At 39.4% G+C, this 15,758-nt stretch overlaps 1 pseudogene; it reads left to right on the forward strand.

The window, feature by feature from the left end:
- Positions 1–2,121: 2,121 nt before the first annotated feature.
- Positions 2,122–2,424, forward strand: LOC129067222 (dynein light chain roadblock-type 1-like; annotated as a pseudogene).
- The last annotated feature ends 13,334 nt before the right edge of the window (positions 2,425–15,758 follow it).

The raw sequence follows: 15,758 nt of genomic DNA on the forward strand, positions 1-15,758 counted from the left end.
ATCCCAATCTTAAACCTATAAGATTTATCCCAATATTTTCCCTTTCAATATTTGTAACTCCTCATCTTCAGAAGTTTAGGAATTTAAAACAAACACCAACAAAGAAGATCCTCTTCAGATTTTCTACACTTTCATTGCCAGCCAGACTAAAAAATAAAATCACAAAATTATTAAACAAGATACATTTCTTTTTTGTAGCTCTATTATATTGTTTCTTTAAACACACACAAATGTACATAGTCATATCCATATATTTTTTAAGCTGAGAAAAGAGCATTCTACCAGACCTTTAAATATTGCTTTTATACAGGTTTATGGATCTATGCCATCTTTTACACCTATTTGAACATTATTAAAGTATGCCTTTATAGAGTAATTTTTAAAAAACACTATGGGAAAATAACCTTTCTGGCATTTCAAAACCAGAGCAAGACACGCAAATAGATTTGTCTCTTGTCAGGAGCAGTGGAGTGGAAGGCCTTCTACAAGTTGGGAGAAGTTGTGCAGTAAGCAATCTGTGACGAGCACATGTTGAGCCAGACAACACCATGCTGGAACTCTGCCTACCTGATGGACACCCAGAGATGGGGTTGTCTGTGTTGGGAAAGCTTGCAGCAGCCACAATGGAAAGGAGGTGGCTACTGTGGAAGGAGAGTGCCTTTTGGGAACGCTTGTGGCATGTTAATTGCACTTTGCTTCTCATGCACTTTGTTCTCAATATTTCCCTGGCATTTCCATTCAGAGGTATCACATGTTCTGTTCACAATATATTCACAATCCATACAGTTAGTTACAAGGAGGATCTGGGATGATCTAAATATTAACATTTTCTGTTGAAGCGAGCACATGATATCTTTGGGATGTTGAACTGCCAATGAAAACTTTAGTCATGGTTGAAAAATAAGTGAAAAAATTCACTCTCATTGACTTCTTTGAAACTGCTATAATTATGCATATTTCATTCGATTGCCAACTTGTGTTCATTCTTTGTTATCTAAATACTCTTTATCTTTAAGTAATTTTTACCTCTTATCTAAGTGTCCAGTGTGGTTTGTTTCATTCTCACCACTTCACCCTCTTTATAGATGTTTGAGTCTCTAGGGTACATGCCCCATGGGTGTATTCAGAGTGGGTACTATCCTAAGTAAACAATTATTACTTAAACTAATATGTTTTGGATGCGCATTCAGTCATGCACTAATTACTAACTCCTCAATGCCATTCACTCAGTATCCATCCATCAATCAATTAGAGTATTTTTAACATGTTTGCTTGTCATTAAGTGGAAATTAGCCATTCCTAAGAATTTCTTTGCCAATTCTAACCAAATTTATCTTTTTAAAGATTGAGACCAAATAACCTAAATACAATTTTATTTTTGGATTTTTCAAATAGATGATTATTGAATGACAAGGCCCTAAAATATTTATAAATTGCACAACTAAGTTAGCATAACTCAGTTGGTGACTAGCTATTTTGGCTCACTTGTTTAAAATATGTTTCTCTTTTGGGATGAAAGAAGGTAAAAATATATGTTCAGAGATTGTTGTAGAAAGCAAGTCATGAGCAGTATGAAGTTATAATAAATTTTCAAGCAATAAGGGTCATTGAAGATCAAATAAATTTTAAAGTGAATAATTATAAAATGTAGGGAAAGTATTTTACAAAATGAAAGAATGAGAGTAGAATTTTCTCTAAGAAAATGTGTACTAAAAGTGAAACTAGAATGTTGCTCAAGTGCTGGTGAGGATGTAGAGAAAGGGGAACGCTCATGCACCATTGGTGGAAATGCAGGTTGATGCAGCCATTGTGGAAAACAGTATAGAGATACCTCAAAAAATTAAAAATGTGTCTGCCTTTTGACCCAGTGATACCACTTCTGGGAATATTTTTGAGGGAATCCAAGACACTAATTCGAAAGAACATAGCATTCCCATGTTCATTATGGCATTATTTACAATTGCCAAGGTATGGAAGCAGCCCAAGTGTCCATCAGTAGAGGAGTGGATAAAACAACTATGGGACATTTACACAATGGAATACTACTTGGCCATAAAAAGGAGAAAATTTGATCCGGACTGGGCTATGCTGTGGAGACCCAAGCTACCCGATCGGTCGGCTATGGCAGAGGTGGAGGAGACACTGAAGTGACTTCAGAGCCAGAAAAGAGTGCAGGGAATCATCGTGGTGAACACGGAACGGATCCCCGTTAAGAGCACCATGGACAATCCCACCACCACACAGTACGCCAACCTTATGCACAACTTCGTCTTGAAGGCCCCGAGCACCGTGCGTGAAATTGACTCCCAGAATGACCTCACCTTCCTTCGAATTCGCTCTAAGAAAAATGAAATTATGGTTGCACCAGATAAAGACTATTTCCTGATTGTGATTCAGAATCCAACCGAATAAGCCACACTCTTGGCTCCATGCATCATTCCATAACTTAACGCCGCTCCCCCCACCCCCCCACCCCAAGAATAATAGTGTTAATCATGTCAACTGACTGGCAGGTAGCAATCACCGTAGAGCCCATGAAGACCAACCGCGTGACCGAGGTGGACTGCAGCCCCGCCCCGTCCCACCCGTGATCCTCCTGCTGGCCAGCCGCCCCTGCGCTCCCACAAGGGCCCTCTTTCCTCAAGTCCTGATTTTGGAGCAGGAGCTTGTGAGACGCCCACACCCTGCTTCCTTCTGACCTTCGGTTCACTTTCTTGCCCTTGGAAAAGGCTGTTTTTCTTTAACTAAAAATAACTGAAATGTGAAGAAAAAAAAAGGACAAAGTTTTACCCTTTGCAACAGCATGGATGGACCTGGAGAACATTATGCTAAGTGAGATAAGCCAGTCAGAGAAAGACAAATACCATATGATTTCACTCATATGTCGAATCTAATGAATGAACTGAACTAACATGGAAAATAGAGACAGACCCATAGATAGAGAACAGAATGACAGCTAAGGGGGGGAGTGTAAGGGGTGGAGGGATTGAGCAAAAAGGAAAAAGGACTCATGGACATGGACAACACTGTGGTGGTTGTGGGAGGGAATGGGGCATCAAGGGACTAAATGACAATGGAAAAAATACAATAAAATTTGAGAATAAAAAAAGTATTTATACATAACTGTTTTCATATTTGAAATATGTAAAGCAGTTTACTTTTCTGTTGTCAGTTGAATTTTTTTTTTATTTTTTAAAAAAATTTTACTTATTTATTTTTAGGCAAAGAAGAGAGGGAGAAAGAAAGGGAGAGAAACATCAGTGTGTAGTTGCCTCTCATGCGCCCCCAACTGGGGACCTGGCTCGCCACCCAGGCATGTACCCTCTCTGGGAATCAAACTGGCAACCCTTCGGTTCACAAGCCAGTGTTCAATCCACTGAGCCACACTAACCAGGGCTCAGTTGAATGATTTATACTCTGCAAAATTATACTGTTCTGATGACTTGAATAGTGATAGGACAACAAAGAGATCATCTAAGAACTTAATATATTTTAGAAATTTCTAACTATGCATTTGAACTCAGCCCATTCTATCCAAAATACAACAATGTTCCATTTCAGACTAAAACAAATTAGATATTTCTACCGAATATTAAAGTATTCTAGCGATCATCTCTTCTCTCAGGGTCCTTTCTGATTCGTTTAGAGAAGGAGGTGTATTGAAAGTAACTCTGTTTATAATAAAACCTCCTTTTTTGTATAAAACCAGTTAAGTAGAGAACATTGCATCATGCATGAGAGAAGGTTCCCCTGGGTGTGTCTATAACCGACTACAGAGTATCATCCACAGACTCTAACAGATGCCCAACAGAGGAGTTCCAGGCCCTAACCGCCCTCTAGTCTCTTGTGTTAATGAGGACTCTTGATGCAGTTTAAGGCACACCAGTGAGCAGCTCTAAATCAGAGCTCATCCTGCAGAAGGAAACTTTACAACGGGTACTGAGGCCAGTCAGTTAGAAATCCAGATGTGAGGCCTGCGCCCTGCCTCTGACCAGCATCCATTTCTGTGCTCCACAGCTGGTCCCTGTAAATGTGCCATATTGCTGCCCATCTGCTCAGAGAGCGCACAGTGGCACATCTCTCTCTGACAGTGGACCGTTTTATTGAATGCTATAAATATTGAAATTCATAGGCATGAAGCAGCAGATTTTTAATGTTACTTAGAGAGACATTTGAGCCACAACCTTTGGCAGAAGCATACACTGTTAGTATCTCAGTACACTGTGCACCATTTGGTTCAGACTCATGAACAACTTTTCCAGGGATTTCATGGCTCTCCAATCCCAGGTAAAATGGAGTACAGACCCTGAGGGATGATATTTAGTGTGAATGTCACCCTGCATACAATGTGCATTTGGGATATGGACTTTCCAGCCCTGTGCTGTGTTAAACCATATGTTAATGTTTTTATACTCAGAAAAGATTAGTTTGGGGACCAATAAAGTTTCAAAACTACAAATAATAGGCTCACCATTGCAAAACGTGAAGCATTCCTTCAGCTGATTTTTTTCCAAAGTCTCTGCAATTTTCATTTTTGAAATGGCAGGGCTATATTTTGTTATAGGAAACCAGCTTATCCATATTTTATAAGCTAATATGTGCGAATTTTGGGCAGGAGAGTAAACATCCCCATTAATTTGAAATCGTTGGCATGTGAGCTGGATAAGATGTAGAAAATTGCTTTGTGGTGTTTTCCCCCCTTGACCTAATAATCCCAAGCAAACTTTGAGGCAACAAGGAAGTAAATAAAAACATAGAAATAAAAAGGGTGCACGTTACCTTGTGTAGTTTGACTTCTGCGTTAATACTTTTTGTCCTTAGTGAACTGTGAGCCAAGGCAAAGCTGTTTAAGACAAAAATAAGCATGGTATTTATATAAAGTCCCCTCTACTTTTCCTTCAGTTTTATAGTGAAAATGCTAAAGAAACATAAAGTGTCCTTCTAGCAACTGTCAGGGCTTTAACAACAGAAGTCATTTATTTAGAACAGTAAGTAGCTGGAAAAGCACATGATAATGCTCCCAGTTTGACATTTGTTTACATCAGAGCTTTTTAACAAAGCCAATGTGACAACTATTAAAAAATAAAATACTCTTCCTGCCTAATTGATGTAAAGAATTGAACACGATCAAAGTCCAAACTGAATTTCAATTATTCTTCTGGCATGTACATTTCTCAAGACTGTGATGCTTTTTAACTTGGCTTCATTATCATTTTCCAATTGCTCTGCGGTCTTTGCATTTAAAAAAAAAATATAGCAACTTACATCTTTATTACCGAAGTTGTAACATCGCAACAATAAGCTGTGTCATTGCCCAAACATTTCCCTGAGTTCCCAATCAGCAGAGTTATGTAAGGTGGCAGGTTAATAAATGTGACACACTGAAATCATTTGTACCAGATTATCTCTCCTTCCAAACTCTGACAGATGCTAAGTCCAGCTGGTAAAAAAAGTTTATAGGCGAGTTGGATCTGGGGTCTTCACACACTCCACAATGTTGGCTACCAATGCTTGTTTTAATGAGTCACGAATTGCCTGTTTATCTTCTGCTCCCTGCTGTTTCTGCATTTTCTCTTCCAGAACAATCCTAGAAACACATGCTGCTACAGACGCTGGAGCAATGTGTGTAGACATTTGAGCCAAATTATTATAAAGAACTCTTTCTTCTCTGATATTAAAAAAAAGGAGCGAGAATTGCACATTGCCTAGCAAATCGTTATCTCAGATGTTCACTGTGACATGCTCAATATGGCCTACCAGAAAAAGTTGGAGACATTTGAAACCTTAACAACTACACAAAATGACACTGTAATTGGCGGGTTTTGTTGTTCATGTTCTGGCTCAGCTAAAACCGCTCTAAACACTTTGTTTAATGATGTTACATTATGACAACACATGGCTTCTATACAGCAGGTCATCATGTTTAACATGCAACTACACAGGAAAAGTAGCAAGTGGCCAGGAAATGGTACCAGGAGTTATTCTTCAAAGTTCTTGCCGCAAACCAAAAAACTATTAAGCATGAAGACTCCAAATAATGACGCTTGTCACTAAAGGCTCACTTAAATCAGGTTCCCAATCCTACTGGTTTAGGATGATTTTTCCAAAAAAGCTATTGGATTGAGTGTATGTTTGTAGTTCGTGTGTGTATGTGTTGCGGGAGAGGAAGATGTTGCTATCACATTTAATATTTAACTGAGACTTTGGAAAATAGGTTTAAAAAGAAAGAGAAAGACACACAAGCAAGATCATGCTTTAAGCAAACTGCTTGGTGAAATTTAGGCATTTTTCCTTTGAATTTTTTTTTAAAAATATTGTTTAGCAAAAAAGTGGACATTCTTCTCCAAATAGATTTGTTAGTGTTGTATTCTTCTCCATTTTAATAAAGTTTTGGTCATTTCCTGAATGCCTAACTTTTGCTATCTTAGAAATATATAGTGAAAATTAATGCAGCCTCTATTCCACAGATATTTTTATTTATAATAACATGGGAAGAAGACAGATATAAACAAATGTAACATATATATGTATATATATATATATATATACAGAAAAAATACAGATGTAAAATAGTTATGATGGAAGAGTTTGGTTAAAGATTATGATGGCAGGTTGCAAAATGTTTTGACATTTGTGGAAGAATTTTGTATTGGGACAATTGAATTTTGGAGAGAAAGTGTGGGACAAAGAAATATAAAATTGTGCTTGATGGGTGGGATATCCAAGGGGAAGCCCAGTGAGAACAGGTGCTGAGTCTATGCATGAAGCAGGGCATTCTGCCAAGCTGATCTGAGTGCTCCAGGAAAGACTGGGAGGTCCTTGCTAAAAATAATCATTTTGTCCAGAAGAAATCAGGAAACTGGTGTGTGGCATGAGGCAAGGATAAAAGGTGAAAAATTTTGGAGGAGACAGGAGAAAAAAGCTAGGAAATGTGAAGTCATCTGGAATTTATAGCATGCTTGAACATCATTTTATTATCTTAGAAAATATGATGGAAAAATTTATTTCGCTAGTGCTCAGTGTACCTTACAGAAAATCCCTTGTGATAAGTTATCATTTATATTCAGTTTCAGAAAATATTTTACTTCTTTAAATAAATTTGTATTTTTATTTTAAATAATCAGGGATGTAACACAATGTACTATTGCCATTTTAAATACCAAATAATTTAGCCCTCAATTATTAAAATTCATTTGCTCACAGAGGAGTCTGAACTATTCTCTTACTTCTGTCTCTGAAAGGAGGTATTTGCCGTTTCCTTTGGAATCCCCTCAGCTACTTTTGGAAGCAGAGAGGGTACAAAGAGGAGAAGATGCTCGCAATATCCTCACACTTCAGGATATTGTGACATGGAAATACAGCTTTTTTATTTTTTCAAAAAATAATTTATCTAATTCATTACAACGACTTGATGGGTAGAAAGAAAATTAACTATATTTTAGCAAACTCAGTCTGTTTCATAATTTAAAGACTTTCTGTAAGTGAATTAGTCTCTCGAGGTAAAGAGTCAATGACCCTCCCAACGCTCCTCTCCAACGAGGTGTCTGAGTGTTTAAGGAGAAGGGCTTACATGGTCTCCTGTTGGAATGGAAGGAGTCTGAGTATTCTCTGTTGTCCTTCCTCTCCTTGATGCCCCATCCCTGCCTTTATCTGCTCTCCTGTGTGCCCTGGAAGACTGGCCGCTATAGCCTCTCTCCCCAGCTTCCTTGCTGGTTGACTTCTGTTGGTTTGGTTAATAGGAGACCGCAGCAGGAGATGGTGAAGATGAGGGTATTTCCTCCCTTCTCTCTCCCTGCCCTGCACCTCATGATTCCAGGTTGGCACAATGCCAGTTCTCATGGGCTTGGATTTATCCTTGCTGGTCATTTTAGTCCTGGGGGAGGAAGACTAGAGTTGCTTGTCTCCGGGCACCTTGCCATCCACTGTTGTTCCCTCAACTCTGTGTGTGTCTCTGGAAGTAATGTCCACTGAAAACCTTTGTTGGCGCCATCTCTGTAACCTGCCAGGCCCTTGGCTGACTCAACGGTGTCAGTGTCCTTGTACTGACCTCCTTGCTTTCTTCCATGAGAGCCCTTGTTCCTTGGCAGCTGGGCCCCAACTCTTGTGTTTGTTACTTAAATCAGATGAGCAAAAATGTTGTTCTTCCCCAACTTACAGGACCCAGTGGGCCTCCCTGGCTAACAAGGGCTATTTTGGCTCTTCTTGGCCCTCAGACTCCCACTGAGCTTCTTTTACTTCCTTCATCTCTAGCTTCTGGCTTAAGATGTGAACTGCACCTCACCTGTTTCTAACCTCCTGGCACCCCCCCAGAACTCACTTATCTCTGCCTGGAGAGTCCCCTCTTCAACCTATCCAACATGCTCCTTTTTTCCTAGTATTCCTGCTTCAAGAGAGGAGCTTGGAATACACAGGTCACCATCTGCTTCTCCTGTTTCTTCCTTTAATTCTGTGGGGCAAAAGTGATGGATTCCCCTAATTTTACTGGAATTCTCTTCATTGTTACATTCTTTTTCTTTTTTTCACTAACTATTGTCTTTCTATTTATCTTAGGCTATAATGACAGAATTCTTAGAGATTATGGGAAAGTGGGTAAAAGATACGGTAATTGAATATTTTCAAAGTATTAGATTCAACAGTAGAGAAAGAAATTTAGTCAATGGACAAGAAAGATTCTAGCATTGTAACTGTGTCAAAGAAATACAAGCATTTCGGCTCAAATACAATGTATGTGTTCTTGAAAAGCCTCATGTTCTGCAAAATTGCAAGACATACTAAAAATAACAGGGTTCTTGGGAAAAACAGGGTTGGGGAAGATTTTCAAAGCCAACAGAATTCTAACTAGAGCATTTGCAAAAACAAGAGCAATCCCAATAAGAATCCTGGTATAGTTGTGTCCACCGGTCACACCATGTCACAGTTAGCTGGGCCTCTGTAACGCTAAACCTGGGGCTATTGCTTCTTTTTTAAAAAAATATGTCATCAAAATTAATAATCTGATACAAGATAAAGACTTCTTGAACCATCAAAAAAATCTTTTAAATCAAAGGTGAAACTTTCTCACAGCTTCTCCGTCTGTACTGTCAACTTCCCAGGGAGTTATTTTCATATAGATATAAAAAAAATTATTATACCTTTTTATGTCCATAGTTTACCCTAAAGTTCACTGTTTGTGGTGTACATTCTGTGAGTTTTGACACATGGATAAAGACATGTATCCCCCATTATAGTATTGCACAGAAAAACAGTTTTACTGTTTTAGTCTATAGCCATACCACCCTGAACTTGCTCAATCTCATCTGATCTTGGAAGTTTTAATACTTTAAAACTTCTCTGTGTTTTACCTATTCATCCTTCCTTTCCTCCCTCTGCACCCCTGGTAACCATTGATTTTTTACTGTCTCTACAGTTCTGGCTTTTCCAGAATGCCATCCAGTTAGAATCATATGGGTACATTACGTAGCCTTTTCAGAGTGGCTTCTTTCACTTAGCAATATGGATTTAAGCTTCTTCCTTGCTTTTTCATGGCTTACTAGCTCATTCTTTTTTAGATCTGAAAAAAACATTCCAGTGTGTGGATGGACCTCAGTTTGTTTATCCTTTCACCTGTTGAAGGACACGTGTACCTAGTTTAATTTGGCTTCTGTCAAATTTACAGCTCTTATTACTTTCAAATTTTGATAAAACATGAATTGTCAGAAACTTTGTTGAAGACATTAAAGTTTGGGAAAAATTACATATGAACCAACATGTTTTCTGCATTTTACTGACATTATGCTATAAGTTAAGGTGTTTATTTTTGTGCATAATTGTTTTGAAACTTTCATTCTTACTATACCTTCCCTGTCTTTCCACAAGTAAGCAGTCCCGAGACCCAAGATGTTTTGTTGACTATAATTAAAAACATTAGCAACATTTCCATCACTCAGTAGAAGGATTCTTCTTACCTTTTATCTTCCCTGATGCAATCAAATGAAGACAGAGTAACAATCCCTGAACCCTTCTGTGGTTTGATAGTGTCTATGTATGCAAGGCCTTCTGTGTTCAATTTTCTAAAGTCAAAATTCCCTTTGTTCCATTCCTTGGCACAGACACCATTATCTTAGCAGCTACTTAAAAAAATACTTTCATACATCATTTATCGTCTTGACCATCTCTACAGACTTGAATTACTTGCCAATTTGAGGCATCTATAGCAGAAATAAAACACTTTATCCCTAAACTTGGAGATGGCACTCTTATCCAGAAACAAATAGATCCCTGTCTTCACCTGACCAGTGGGCGAGGGCAGAAACCTCACATGTGCAGCACTTGAAATAGTGCAATAGGAGCTCAAAGCATGTTTTAAATAATTATTACACAGTATTATTGATTACTACCTATGGAGCATTTTTTTTTTCTGTCCCCAACTGTGTCTGAGGCATTTCATGCACTTTTTTTCCTGATCCTTACAACCACCCTGAATGATAGAGTTACTCCAAATTTCTGAGAAGAAAACAGTCAGGCAAGAAAGTCTCATGATAGCCAGACAATGACAGAGCCGGAGTCTGTCCCAGGTCTGCCTGGTTTTAACCGCTTCTTCCCTTTGTCTGACTCATCCGAGCAGCCCTCCAGCCAGAATGAGGCGTGAGCACTGCATCCAATAGTGTAGGGCGGGGGCCTGGCCGGGCGCCCTGCCATGTGCCATCAGCCCTACAATGTGAGCCTCGGACTGAGGACAGAAAGTTGGAACCGGCGCACCATGTGGACCCCCCTCCTTCCAGAGCCAGATTTTACCTTAGACTACTGGGAAGCGTCAGTAGTTAGTTCAAAGCCACTCGAAATCTTCATTTTCTTGTCCTTCAGGATTGTTCCATGGCAGCCTTATCATTGGATTGCATCTTTCCACAGCATGGCAGTACAAATAAAGCCAAGTCCATCAACATGTCAAGAGTATTGCTCAGTGAAGACAATGTTTATTTGCCACTTTTGTATATTTTCACCATCAAACATGTTTTTAAGAAGCAGTAAGGTATGGAATAATACAGACTTTGGAGTCAAGCAAATTGGGTTAAAATCTGTGCTCTGCGACAGTAGAACAATTCAGTGGTTTCTATGAACTTTAGCTTTCTCAATTGTACCATGTAGAGAATGATATAGTTCTTAGAGGATTTCTGTGAAGATTGTGAGTAATAATGTACGTAAAGCACTTAGCATGATGCTGGAACTTAACTTTTTAAATGTTCACCGGAGGCCCTGTGGTCGTAGGTCTATTATCAACTTTCTTTCTCAGGTTTGAAAACTGAGGAACAGAGAGGTTACATATCCTGCCTAAGGCTACAGAGCATGAGGTAGTGGGTCAGGAATATGAGCCCAGGCAGCCTGGTTCCTGGAGCTCCTCTGTTAATCATGACGCAACAATGCCCTCTCTACTACTGTTCTCAGTAACAGTCCTCTAAACTGTAGACACCTCGTAAGTGCTGGTGGTCCTCACCCCCTTTTCTTACCATCAAGATGTTCTGTTTTCATGGATCACCTATTTTTAGTACAGCTGGTATTTCAAAATCAAAGGAGAACACAAGATCTCCTTTAAATAAATACTGACTTAAGTGTGACATCTCACATGAAAGAGTTGAAAAGTTGGTATGTCATTATTTCTCTTTCTATTTTTAACTGTTTTCTTCCTTTCCCTTTGTCGAAGATCTCCCATTTAAACAGGTGGCATCCGAGTTCTACGGGAGACACATCTTAATACAGTGTTCACTGTAATTAGGCCCAGAATCTTGTTTAGTAAAAACATCACAATACTTGGCAAGAAAAAAGGAATCGCTTGCTATTAATGAAAAAAAAAAAACAACAACAAAAACACACAAAACCTCCTTTAACACTGTCAGAGTTGTAAAAGACTCATTTTCAGGCTGCTGATGGATTTGATGTTCTGGGATTTAATATGAGAAATACAAATGACAAATATTTTCAAACATCTTGCAATTATTTAAAAAAAATTAATTTTTTTTCTTTTTTTGTTCAGCACGTGAAAGTGAGTGCCACCTTGAAAGATGTCAAGACATCAAATTTATGCCCATCCATTTCGACAATGGGTGCCATATATTGTTTAAAAAATATTTGAGAGGGGACATAGTCTATCATTCTTACTGAATATTTATCTCAGAGAAATTTTGTTCTGGGTATTCCACACATTCTCTTAAAGGGACCATCATTATTCTAGAAAGTGACTTTTTACTCAGATGCTTCTCTTATGAAAAAAAGCCTGTGAGCTTTACATGAACACAAGAATAATTATTTAAAGCAATTCCCAATGGCTGTGTTCTCGTTTCATTTAGCTGTTTTAACAATATCCTAATGATAGGAAGAAAACATACATATAAAATATTGTGAGCATCAGGACTTGATAGGAGAGAGTAAGTTTGGCTTCTGACCATGAAATCTTATTCTGTGGTTGCCTTCTTAATGGCATCTCTTGGAGGCCAGTAGCTTTGAATTCTCCCAATTGTATGGGGTCACTCTGGCAGCATTGACCAAGTAGAAAATATTCGGCCAGAGAAAACAATAGCAAAAGTCACCTTTTAAGTGTCCTGCCTTCTATATCATATGATTGACTCCAAGGCTCCCCACTAAGATGTCACTGTTTGACCAGTTTGCTTTAAAACAGCTTAATTAGCTGAAAGGAAAGCTATGTCTGAGCACGTTTGTGAGAAAAAAAACAAAAAGATCTCTCTTTTCAGAAAGCTCATGCTCTATCTTGTCGGAAATCTTTGGTTCTGAAACAAAACAACATTCCTTTCATTCGCAATCAAGTCCCTGACAACAAATTGTCCTGGACTGGGAAATAAGTGGTCTGGAGGTGTCTCCACGTGGTCATTTGAGTTCAGGTTCTATATACCTGGGTTTGTGTGGGACCCAGACACAGCCGCCTGTGGCATCGCTAGAGGGATTCTTGCCAATAGCGTGTGTTTATTCCCTTTGTGCAGCAACATCTAAAACTGACTAATGCATAGACCATGCAGACTTTCTGTTCAGAATCTACTGAACTCTACTGTTATGACACCTCAAAATAATACAAGTGCTCACATTGAAAACCACTTGATTCACTGGTTTCTAGTTAAAATTTAAAAAAAAATTCATTTATAAGAAACAAGTCGGATTTCATTTCTGGGAGGATATGACAAGAAAAACTTTGTGACAATACTTGAAAATATTTCTGCTTCACCATGGACCTCCTACGAATGCATGCATACCATCTGCTGTCCCAGGACTTGGAGCCCTGCAGTGAACTTGGGAAGGTACATTTAGGGCCTATTTTAAATTCTTTAATGCAAGAGCAAATTCAATGGCTAAGAATAAATTACACTTGTCCTTTTTTTTGGCTTGTATTTCAGTGGCTCAACCCATCTGGGAGACATAGGAAATCCACGTTTTCATTTTTCAAGACAAATTGACAGGGAATTGTTCTCATTTTGATGGGGTGGCTGGAAACAGCTACAGAAAACTTGAATGCATGTAAAGCAGTCTCACAGGCAAGTCAGAGAATCCTTAGAAAAAAGGGAGGACCACCTGCCCCTTCCTCACCCCACTCCAGAAAGCTCTGTGGGTTTGTTCTGGGTTTTGTTTTTTTTTAAAGTCACAGAAGAAAATCTCCATGGTCCAAACAATATCTAACTATAAAAATCAAATCAAGGCGCATGTATAAAGGACCCATGGACAAAGCCAAAGTGGGGAAGGGTTGACGGTGGGAGGTGGGGGTGGGTGCAGCACGGGAAAGTGGTGGCGGGAAAGTGGAGACAAAGGCATTTGAACAACAAAAAAATTTTTAAAAATCAAATACTTTCAACAATTGACCACAGCAGTGTGGCCTGGCTACTCATCCAATGTCTTCTCTAGTCTCTCGTCTCAGTAGTAATTATCTGATGAACACATCTATTCCCAGGCAATTTCAGTTTATTTGCACAACTTCTAAGTTATAATGATCACCCCCAATTCCAACCAAAGCACATTTGATTTTTTATTGTGCTAAGCTCCAGAATGTGGTATAACTGTAAATAGCTGTGTGTGTGTGTGGCGTGTTGTGTATTTTGCCCACCTAACTCGAGAAAGTAAAAATTGTGGTTTGCAAAGCCCCTAAAGATGATGTCCTAACGTAACCTTGGATTTTAATCTGGAACCTTATCTTCACTTTTTTCTAATGAAGAGAAGAATGACTAAATTAGGGGGGAAAAAAAGTCTATAATTAGCAATATAAATCTTACACTGATTTCAGGAGGTCACCAGATGAACTGATGCAGACTTCCGACACATCTGCTCTTTTGGCAAACACTGCCTCTTCCGAGCCTTCTGATTGGCTCACGCTAATTATATGCGAAGCCTCCTGAAAGCGATTTGTGCCTCTTGGGCTGAAGTGGACAGGGCCAGGAACCACGCTGCATTGCTCAGCTCCAAGTAATGACGCAGGCTCCGGCTCGGCTCGAGCTGCGTGCCACCTTCAAGAGGCCAACAGACGGGGCTCAGGGTGAGCAGTAGGAATAACCTTGTGAGGTTCGGAGGAGCACGCTTCCCAGGCCAGAGAGTAGGCTGGCAGGCAGCTCTCTCTTAATGAGCTGGTATTTTCAGAAAAGCATTAGTTCCCACAAGGTGGCATCATTTGCATCAACTTTAGAAGGTGGCCCTTAGCTAATTATTGGAGTTGAGGTCTTATGCGGGTAGAGCCGCCCAAAGACAGAAAGGCCATGCTCATGATATAATTCAAACCTTAATGAAGTTGTTTCTTTTAACATGTGTAAACAACAGTGGGGAGAAGGGACAAATGGTGTTGCTTGAATCCCCAGGCTATTGTGCTGTGAGGCTAGAGGCCAAAGGCCAAGTGTCTTAGACAACAGTGGCCGTGAATTTAGTAGTAGACTCCAGACCCTGTACAATTCAGTGCACTTTCATATAAATGGTTGTGATAGTAAACTATTGGTTTTCTCAATAGCTAATGATGTGATGTAAGTCCTAGGTTCTGAGCTGAGCTTGGATTGGGCACCTGCAAATTCTTCACTGGGAATGGAATACTAACATCCCTTTCTTTAAAAAGCTGCAAAATCTTGTCTGTAGGTATAGTGATCCAGCAGAATAAGGCACTTGAGTCTTTTTTGCGTTAATGCTGAGTTGAAAGGCAGAATTTAATCCAAGTGCAATATTATTCCTCGCATTCACACCAGGTGTCTTGCTTTTCATATTCTGGTAAGTTCCCTTTTCATTAAAGTGAGTTTCACCTTATCTGTGAAACTTTCTTCTTATTAGATGAGACCAGCAACCTCCCTGAGTTATGCAGATATAGAATGTGCGTATATTCATCTAATAAACAATTATAAAGTTCCCTAAAGTTAATGAAGCCCTTTGCTCCATGTTATTTTAATTTTGATGACTGGTAATTTTGCATTTTTTGCCATCTTGCATTTAAACGTGAACATGCCTGTTTTTGGGGGCTTCTGGCTTTTAACTGAAGCTGGTCACTAAACACGCTGGCCCAGCTCTGAAAGTAGAACAGGCAAGGGTCACACTTGATTGCACACTGCATTTGGGAATGGGACTGGGGGAGGGGTCCTGGGGGGAGCAGAGTCGGAGGAGAGTTTGGAGCCCTCCCAGCAGTGACAGGCCCCAGAGCCGGCGTGATCCCTGGCTGAGCATCTACTGAGTGAAGCCTGCGGAGCCTTTGTCCCTTGACACCATTCAAGAAGGGGGAAAAAAAAGACAATAAAAAAGATCTACTATTTTGAAAGCTC

This window comes from Pteronotus mesoamericanus, unplaced genomic scaffold (assembly GCF_021234165.1).
Source record: "Pteronotus mesoamericanus isolate MK-2021 breed Mesoamerican mustached bat unplaced genomic scaffold, CSHL_Meso_final contig_20, whole genome shotgun sequence".
Classification (NCBI taxonomy): domain Eukaryota; kingdom Metazoa; phylum Chordata; class Mammalia; order Chiroptera; family Mormoopidae; genus Pteronotus; species Pteronotus mesoamericanus.